This window comes from Thunnus maccoyii, chromosome 6 (assembly GCF_910596095.1).
Source record: "Thunnus maccoyii chromosome 6, fThuMac1.1, whole genome shotgun sequence".
Classification (NCBI taxonomy): Eukaryota; Metazoa; Chordata; class Actinopteri; order Scombriformes; family Scombridae; genus Thunnus; species Thunnus maccoyii.
Window position 1 is genome coordinate 9,025,552 of NC_056538.1, and position 10,701 is coordinate 9,036,252.

General features: G+C 38.2%; 1 long non-coding RNA gene across 1 annotated transcript; it reads left to right on the plus strand.

The window, feature by feature from the left end:
• The first annotated feature begins 7,088 nt into the window (after positions 1–7,088).
• Positions 7,089–10,412, plus strand: LOC121899297. Its single transcript, XR_006096675.1, has 2 exons — positions 7,089–7,259; positions 10,137–10,412. It is a non-coding gene; the product is annotated as an uncharacterized LOC121899297 (long non-coding RNA).
• The last annotated feature ends 289 nt before the right edge of the window (positions 10,413–10,701 follow it).

The window sequence follows — 10,701 nt, forward strand, 5'->3', positions numbered from 1 at the left end:
GCCCCTAATTGTGTTTTTGACTCGTTTTTGATAACATGCATCCATTTATTTATTCATTCTATCAACAATAATCTGTTAATTTAATTTACCCTTTCATTCATGCATCCATTCATTCATTCAATTAAATTGTTTATATGTACATATGCTCAGTGTCTCCCATTCATCCCTATCCCATGGTAGTTAAATGCATATCTTGATTTATAGCCAAGTCATTGTATTTGTATATTCAGAGATGGAGGTCACTATATTCACTATATTCAGAGTTCATGACTTTCAGGTATAAGAGTGATTTAATTTAATTTAATTATTTTTCCTCCTAATTAATTAATTATTAATCAATGGAGGTGGTGCCCCTCTTAATTTAACAAGTGATTAATATTAATTTCCAACTGTAGTGTTATTCCTAGTGAATATGTTCAGTTAAATTATAAAGACACTTGCATCAATCTTTCCATCAGGTTGTTTGTTTGTTTAATTTTGCATTTCCATTTTTTTTTTTTTTTTGACTGAAACCATATTTTGTTTTCGTCCTTCATGACCTCTAAGAGATGCTGTGTTGGGAAAAGGAAAATGACCATTTTGCTGATTTGCTTTTTTTTCCCCTCTCTCTCTCATTTTGAGTCTCTCTTGCTTTCTCTCTTCATGCCCTTCTTATTTCCTGTAATCACTCTTCTATCGTCACTGTCTTTCCCTTGTTTCACTCTGTTGCCTTCCTTCACATTCCTGTTCGACTGTCTTTACCTTTCTTTACCTGTCCAGTCGATCCACGTCTCCCTCTCTGATCATCTCTTCATCAGATCTTAAACCACATTTTCAAAACAGCGTTTATTCAGGAGGACCATTAAGTCTCCAGATGCCAAGCTTTTGTCAAATAAAAGACCCTGCTCGAATCCATTTCAACACCTTCCTCATCTTTTATGTATGTCTTCTATTATTCATTCACTTCTTTTCTTTCTCCCTACTTACTGTCTGGCTGATAAGGAAAATAAATTCAGCTCCACTTTCTGTGACTAACACTGCTGCTGTATTTGATTAGTATCTGGAAAAGGAAACAAGGCTCTTGTACCTGATAGCTTTTTTTTTCCTTCTTGTTTTTGTGTGTTGGTCTATAGCTAAAGAAATGACTAATTTGTGAAATGTAGTTAATCTACCATAAAGATAAAATAACTTGTGGACAACCATAAGACTGTCAACTTAAGCTAATTCTGATAAATCAAGACACTTTATTATGTTGATGCAGAAGTCAGTAAATCTAATTTTGCGATACAACAGTCCTGTTAGCAACATTTCCCTCAATGGCCTGATATATAATGATATATCTAGGGGATAGCTACCTGGATTATATTACAGTATATTAGTTTGCCCAGCCCAAAAAAAGGAGTGCAGTCAAAATCAGCATGCAGTCTTGTTCCTTTTAAAAACCTGGCACCTACATTACCCACAATGCAACTCGACTGCCGACAGTTCGGTGTGTTTTTCTAGTAGTAGCCACAAATGAAGAGTGAGCTTCAGAGATTTAGCAACATCATTTTCGCCCTCGCATACTCCCTTTGAAGCCACAAAAGGCTTTTTGCAACTTTTTCACACATGCATTCTCCAAGATCTGTGAACAGAATTTGAGGTAAAGTCAGTGGAGTTCCTCTTTAATATTTGGGAAACACACCAATAAATCCTGCATGTACCTGTTTAGAGTTTGCAATGCTGAAGAAACACATACGTGGCCCTGTTGCCGTAAATCAGATTCAAGGCTACATGATCATAATGTGAATTAAGAGCAAGCACACAGAGACACACTCAAGAGTCATGGAGCAAATTTTATTTTCATTCTACTGAATCCTAAGTATATGTGGTGTGTTTCTTTGATGAATTACCATATAAATAACTGCCACTTCTTATCAAGCTTTATTTAAGAAGCTAGAACAGAGCGATAATGAGACAGAGATGAAGGAGAAAGAAGAAGAGGAAAGGAAGAGGATAGAGAACACCTTGCTTAAATATGAGGGTGTGACTAAAACTATAGTTATATTTTCTCATCCTAATTTGATTTATACTTTTATACTTTACATATGTTTTTAAAAAAAACAGTAACAAAGAAAGGTATTTGAAAGCAAAGAAGTGTTAAGTACTTCTTTGCTTCTCTTCTTTGCTGACATGACTCCACCCACCCTTAATTCTTCATTTTTATCTGTTTACTGTTTGTCTGTGCTTGCTCAGAATGCTTGGAGGAAAATCAGATGTTCCAAATGTGTTCCAATAAAGTTTATAATCTGAAATACAATTCTTATTAATCCAGCATTTGATTAAAATCTATTCAGATCAGAGGTTTAATTACTGTGTCTTCAGGCTATTATGTGCAAATGATGACAGCGGGATAGAATACAGATTGGGTACAAAGTTCTTGGTATTCAGCCGCTGCCAAGAGGAGTCTTTACATCATCAATGACAAACTGACTACGATTGTTCAAAGTACACTGAGAGAAGCGGGATACAGTGTTAAATCCTCATCCACCTTCTACATCAGTGATGTTGAGAAACAGCAAACCAAGGCCACACTCAGAGCTGCTGACACAATTATGACCGAGAGTTATAACATCATGAAGAAATATTTCTTTCTGATGTGGAAAATTATTTCCATGGACAACTATATCTGCCTCGTCACACCGACCTGCTCCGACACACAGCCTAATCCATTACAACGCTTTCTCCAGCAGATATATGTAGCCTATTCCTGCTGATAGGTGACAGCAAGGAGGGAGCTGTTAAACTTGATGAACTGTGACGGAGAACTGAAATGACCCTTAGATTTCTCCAACACAATAGCTCCAGTCTGTAAGAAAAAAAAAAAAAAAATCTGTTCTTTCAAAGTGATGCTTGTTTCTGTCGAGATGAATCAGCCCTTTTCCACGGCCCTATCATTATATAATGGCTTGTACTGGCAATATACTACTCCTCTGAGGATATAAACATGTTTGGTTGTGAAATAAAAAAAAAAAAGAAAATAATGGGTAAAACTCTACAAATACAGAATTTACTGGACTCTTCTTCCCAATTAATTCCTCTCCCTCTACAAGTTTACAGCTACAGAGCAGCTGCCAGAGTGTTTTATTGCTTCTTATCTGCCGTATCCCCTGCAGCAGGAGTCACACTACATTTGTCACATCTGATGCCACTTGCCCACAGAAACCCACAAAATGAATGTAATGTGGCTCAATGCTGGGGCTGATAACTTTCTCTATAGCTTAAAGGGTTGACATTTAAGAGTATAAAGCCTCAATCTTCTGACTGTAAGACTTCAAAAGATGAAAGTGTGACAAATGTTTTAAAATACAGTGATAATGATAGAAATGGATGGATTTTCATTTGTGATGTAATCTCTAGAGAAAATGAGAAAATATCAGAGGTTGAATGAGGCTTAGCACAGAAAAAAAAAAAAAAATCGAAATCCCATACTGTATGATTGAGAGAGCAGCAAGACCTGGAATATGAATGAGCGATGATGATTTTGCGGTATTGATGTTAATAATGTGGTTTTTTTAGGGGCTGTGGTTTGTGTAAGAGGCTAGTGGCATTCTTGCCATAATCAAAAATTATATTCCTGATGTATTCCTAAAGGGGTCCAATGATTAGATCATTTTGATTCAAAAGTCAAAGTCTATCCTCTTGTATACACTCAACATTTTATTTTCAATTCAAATAGTTTCCTATTGTCTAGTGTCCTTACAATACATTATTTACATGCAGCTCCCAATTTGTTGCACATGTCTTCCCAACCTTGTGCTGAGCTTAATGTGTGGGGCGATAAGCGAGCAAGAGGATAGATGGGGAAATCATTTGTTTCTTTTCTTGTGACCCTGAAGTATCCATAATTCATTTTCATTCAGGTTAATGAAACCATTTACTAAGAAGGGAGCAGCTTTGAGGAAGAACTCAGCAGAGAGAACCACCACCACAGAAAACTCCAGGAATGACACACTACATTGTTACTCATCCGTGATAATTAAATGTATTCTTTGGGAAAAATGACTTGGATTAAAAATATAACTCACACCTACTGAGCTCCTCGTGTGTTTGAATAGACTAACTGCACAATAGATTCATCTCTCTCCTTCTATACCTTTCTCCTCTGCAATGGTCATATATTCCTCTTCAGCTTCAGTGTGAGGGACATGCTTCAGCGGTGAGAGGATGTGCTAAAAGAAACTTGTTAAAAAATAATACATATATTAAAATATGTACACTCAAATAGGTTAATTAAATAGAGGATTTCACAGTCCACTCCATGGAGGTATCCACTCACATCATTTATGGTGTCATGTACTTTAGGAAATGATTTAGAGGAAGATTTGTTCCTTCAGGAAAATGGACAAATTTAGAAAATCAATTCTGAATTTGATCCTCTGAAGTGCAGATATAAATCAAAGTCAAATAGAGTTATCCAGGCCTTCTATCTTTTTGTCCCAAGGATTTTGACTTCTGTCATTTTCTATCTTTCTGTTGTCTATATTTATTTTTTTCTTCTTGTCTTTCTTTATTATAATTATTATCATCATCATTATTATTATTTACAATTCTGACTTAAAATAAAAATGCAAAATGTCAGTGATCTGCAGAGTATACATTGCCTGAGTCCAGACCTTTGAATCCACCCACTCCACTGAGTCGAGTTGACTGATTATTTGGGTCTGACATCATGACACTAAACAGCGGTTTCTCGGTTGAAAAAGCGATAGATCCAATGAGCTCCGCAGGGGGGACTAACGATTAGCCAATCAGTGCCACGGGCGGGACTAACACTGTTGTCAAGCTGTTGTCAAGCTGTACACCGGAACCAAGGAGGAGTAAAACTAGGCAGTGCTGATCAAATATCAATCAAGATTCTGTTGCTGCATTGCCTATTTCCTCAAATGTTTTCAGAAACATACTTTAGTGTACTGTTAGGCTGTAAAATGAGATTGTAACATGGCCGCCAAGTTTAAAACAGCAGAGCAATAACCAAGCACAGTCCAACTCGCAGTACGTCACCCATTACGTCACCACCAGCTGGAGCATTCAGTGGTGATTGAATCGAATCCCCCTTCCCCACAGAAATCGGTTAGAGTGGAGGCAATGTCTGAAGATGGAAACAGTGTAACGAGTTGACTGTTCTGTTGGATATCAGGCGAGAGTATGCACACAGCAAAGACAACGAAAGCACACCATCATTACAAACAATACAGCACCCAAAGAGCTCCAAATAAATTATTCTATTTATTAATTCAATGTGCCTGTTTCTATTCAAACAGTCAAATTATATACACATTTCCAACATGAGGCTGCCACAGTGAACAAAGAAGTTTATAGTAGTGTTTTGTTTTGGTTTTTTTGTAGTTTTTTTTTTTTTTTTTCTGGCTCTTTTTAGTATTTCAGGTGGATAAACAAACAAACAAACAAACAGGCTTCATTTAGGTTTTAATTCAAATTAATATTCATCAGCATACCCTGGAACTTTGTGAGATTATTGCCTGTGTGGAGTGGAATGGTGATACCTGCAGCAGGCGATTCTTCTAATCTCTCTGTCACACTTCATTTGCCCTCTAATTAACACTTAATCCAAAAGCTAAAAGGGCCTCAGAACCAAATGAGGCATTTACTGTGGCTCATTTAAAGTTCTTTCTTGGAGGACAAAAGTGCGTGACATTAAAGCCCAAAATAGTAACCTCAACTCATCACTCTCAAATACATTCTGATTGCATAATAACTAAATAACTAACAGAAAATGAAGTGCCTGGAGGGGATATTACCAAAATATTTTATTATATGTGTTTATTTTGTCTGTCTACTAAAGTGAGATTTGACATGGAATTTGCCTGAATGACTCATCAAAGTTATGTCCATCTGCACATGCTGTAGTATGGTAAAATTACCATCAAATGTACTCTAAGACCATGTGCGGTACTATGGACATTTTAGAAATTATGTATTCTTACTACGAACAGAAAGGAAGTTGTTCCTCAGCATATTTAAATATCACTAATTACAAAATGCCACATACCTGTACATAGCAGACATGTCCCCATATTTCCCAGAGCCTTGTATTTAAAAAAACAACCCATGCATTTAAATCTTCGTATATTTAAAAAATATATATATTTAGCCTGTCAAAAATACACGTTTCCTTCTACTGACACTAATTCCAAGAGGACTCACAGAACATGTAAGTAGGTTGGCAACCTGACATGTTTGACTTTAGTGTGTTGTCAAAATGTACTATATATCTATGTTTTAGTCCATTAAGCCACTAGAAGTGTGATCCCAAATTGTTAGTGTTAATATTTTGTTGCTATCTCCACACATTAGTTATCTCCACGCATGTAACTCATTGATGTAAATGTAACATTTGTTGTGACAACATTCATAAATGGAAACTGCTAGTACAAGATCATCCAAGTAATCATAGTCACATAGGGGCTTATAAATATGCTTCCTGACCACTACTACTACCACTAGATTCTGTTGATGCATAATGAACCATGTCAGGGTGTCACATGGTTATCTTGAGGGACAACAAAGAAAAAGCATTTTGGCAGTTCAGCCTTTAAGCCATCATGTCAGCCCTACAGAGGGTTGTTCACTGCAAAAGTGTCTCTCCAGCCAGAGTGTGTCTGACTCTCAGGGAGCTGTCAGTCTTGAGGGAGTTGAGGTCAGCTCTTCTGCAAACAGTCAGGGTGTTTTCTGACATCTGTGACAGGACCAGATGTTCCTGCTTTACATGATCGCAGTGCCGTGCTACCACTCACCCGAACGCCACTTAACTTAGTCAGGAGTAGTTTATGTCAGTATACGTGTGCATTTATATGTGTGTGTCACTGTTTCCTCACATTTGCACTTATGCATGGGATCATGTCTGTATTTGTCAGTGTCTGGCAAAGGCAAGTGGCAAAGGTTAAAGTTAATTATTTGACAGGAATACTGTAGAAGCATGATTACTAGCATGGGAATTTACAGAGAATCAACACTGTATGACCAAAAAAAAAAAAAAGAAAAAAGTAATTAAGGTTTGTGTTTTCTGGGATTGCTTTGGATTGTGTGGTTGATGATCCAAACCCTGCAGAACGATGATCATTGAAGTCTGTTTCACTGAAGAGCCCAACATAAAGGCCAGGAGGAGTGAATAATATTGTACCATTTCATGGAGTAATTGCTCCATCAATCACACAGCACCGAGCAGCAGAGACAACAACTGTGAAGAAGCTGCACTCCACTTCAAACAATAATTTGGGGTAAAATGATTTTGACTCAAACACCACAGGGCTTTTTGCATCTAGAAGGGCATGTGTGTGTGTGTGTGTGTGTGTGTGTTGTTTTGTTTGGGAAATTGGATGCTGACAGGACAGTTAGTCGTTGTTGAAGTGTGGGTCGAAGCTGGTTTGGGTGATATGACAATATTTTGAGATAACAGACATTTGTTTTGCAGTACTCTTTATGCTGAGGTAGCTATCCCCTAATGTCTCTGGTATTGTTATGTCATTGTGGTCGGTGTTACAATTCAGTGAGTACAACTGCTTCTAGACAATATTAGATTTACTGAGTCGTTGCATCAGTGTGATGAAATACCTTGATTGTTCCCTGGACAATCAACAGACATTCCTGTATGGTTGTTTCAACAAACTATTGTGTCACATCCTGCCTGGACTTTGGGTGTTTTTTGGTCTTATGTTGTGTTCTTTGGGGTCTCCTGGTTTGCACTTCTGTTTAGTCCTTCGGTTCATAAGGGTTTTCTTGTATGATTTGGGTGGTGGGTTTAGAGGACTGCATCACTAGTTTGTTGGGTTGTGTGCTTGGGTTTGTGTTCGTGGTTGGTTTTGGATGGGTTAGTGTAGGTGGTGTTGAGTTTGTTTTCTGGGTTTTTGTTCTCTGTTTCCCTTGTGTGTTCATGTACTCCTCCACATCTGCCCTGCATTTGGACTCGTTAGCCCTGCCCTGCTCTGTTTTCCCCACACCTGCCCTGTGTTAGCCTCGTCAGCCCTGCCCTGCTCCCTGTGTTTCCTCAGCCAATCAGCTCCCTATATGTTCACTCCCCTCTCGAGTTCTCCACCCATCTCCCCACCTGCACCTCATCTCCTTGTTAGTTCAGTTTCTTTTTAAGTTCTGGTTTTCTGTTCAGTCCTTGTTGGATCGTTTTGTGTTGTTTCATCTGCTAGTTCTGTTTAGCTCTGTTTGCCTGTTTATGACCATCCACGATTAAAGGAGATTTTTCATCATATCTGCATTCCGGCCTCTGCGTTTGGGTCCACTCCTGCTTCCCCCCCTGACACTATTGAGTATTATGCTGTCAAGTTAAGCTAAATGTTGTAGCCTGTTATGTAGTTGGAGACAATGTGTGTTGTGCACAGCATGTTAATTTGTCAATTATTAATTACAAATTTTCTCATACAAATTTTTCCTGAGCTTTTTTTTCTTAGCTTGCTCTTTCTTTACCTATTTGTTCTCTAATTCCATCCATAGAACACATTTAATTTATTCACCCAACATTTTTAATAAGATCACTGAACAGTCAGACTTTAATCTGACATTAATTAGCTCTGTATTGGCCTGCTGACAGACTGTGTCAAAACATCACAGAGAGGACTTTTGGTGGTAGCGTCCGGTGACATCAGGTGCATCTCATATCTTCAGAACTCTCACGTTCTCACAAACACACTCAGCCACCAAGCATCCCAGTCTAATTTCCTAATACATTAGCAGCCTCTCAGTAAAACAGTACATTTAAGAACAGACTGTTGCCTCACAGCCACTAACACCCCCAACACATCTGTCCATATGAATATCCATCTCTACAGTCGAATCAAACAGCCAGACAGACTGAACTCAAAACGACTCAAAACAAAAACACAGCAGGACACCAACGCAGATGAGAGCCATCTGAGACTAAAGAGACCGCAGTTCTTCCCCAAGCAGGTTTACCCAGTCAAACACAGAGCCACAGCCTGAAGGAAGAGAGGGATTCAACTTCCCATTACTGTCTAATAAGAGAGCAATCAGTGGACCCCTAATTTGAAAGCTTCTTTCTCATTGGAGAAATTGCAAAGTAGTTGTGATGGTGGATGGTGGGAAGCAATGGCCAAAAAAGAGAGAGCAACTTGACTAGAATCTGTTAGGAGGTGTTTAAATTAGGTGAACTCAATCAATATGTCATTTTAAAACATTTCTTAAAACATACTTTTAAACAATTGCTTTTGTGTACACTTGTTTTTCTCTTTATTGTTCAGTGTTGCATGAAATCTGTACTGTTCTATTTACTATTATTTATGTATTTTTATGGGGTTTTTGGAAAAATAGGCTATATGAAATGAAGAAATGAAGAAACTTACAGTACATACATTTTAATTTTGTATCATGTTTTGCATAGTGCTGAACTTCACCTACCTCTAGAGCCTAGAGCTACCCCTTTAGCCTGTTTGTTGTGCTGGTTTAAGTTTTCTACATGGGTAATGACTGAATAAAGTCTTATCTTATGTTTGAGAATTATATTTTTATGTCTAAAATTATGCCCATAGAAATTACAGCCCGAATTCATATGTCTCCTATATCGATTACCTATGTTGTGGTGTTTTACACTTGGATTGAACAGGAGCAAGGGGTTAAAGGGCAATTTGGCCTGTCTTTCTAAGGCAGCGAGTGGCTGTCGCCTTCTGTCAATCACTTTTTTTGTTTTGTTTTGTTTTAGAAAGGTCTGGTGGCCCTTGCAGCTCTGATCAATATGTGAGCAGATGTCTTTGCTTTACACTACTAGTTAGTGAACTTGAAAATAATTTGTTTATTGCATTGTTGGACAGAGTGTGGATGTCTAGTTTTTGCAAGTATGTGAGGTATAATCACCCAAGTTACTGAAAAAAATGAAAGGATGAGCAATCCAAGGGACAGGTCCAACTAGCCTAAAGTCATTATCACAATACAAGCATTGAATTGAAATGTTTCTTAAGGATGAACTTGCCCGATCTTTATTATTTTGTTCTTTATGGCTATTAATTACTTAAGTTGGTGTTAGGAACTCTATCTATATTTCTCCCTTCCCTATGTTTTCCCATTGTTTCCCCTTCCTAGTGTTTCATATTTGTCAAGCCACAGCAGTATAAATCCCCAGTTCATCTCTCCAGACTCTGCCAGATTGTTCGGTCACCAGTGCGGGTCACCACGCCGGTTTCCAGTAAACCTGCCATGTCAGCCTCGTCCTCGTCTGCTGTTTGCCAGTTTGGATCATGTCTACTCTGCTCTGCCTCAAGCCCCTCTGCCTGCTTCAGTCCTTCGCCCTGCACCACTCCCTGCTCTGCTCCGCCGTTCTAAGCCTCATACCATATGCAAAGCCAAAGAACACTCAGCTAAGCCATCAGATCTATCTACAACTCAAGCTACAATAAACTGCCCTTTAACCATCCCTGTGTCTCCTGGTCTGTGTTTGCATTTGGGTCCTAAATTGAACTGTTATAACAGAAATTATGTATTCTTACTACAATTGAACAGGACTGATTCTGGATGCACACACACACACACACAGAGGGAGATGGAGACATTAGCCTACATAACTTTAAATTGCATTTTTGTCAGTTGTATGTGTAATCACACTGTCTTGACAGTAGTGTTACTGAAGGACATACATTTAAAACAATTGTGAAGTAGTTAACAAGATACATATGCTACAGTGGTATTTAACCAAGCACTGAA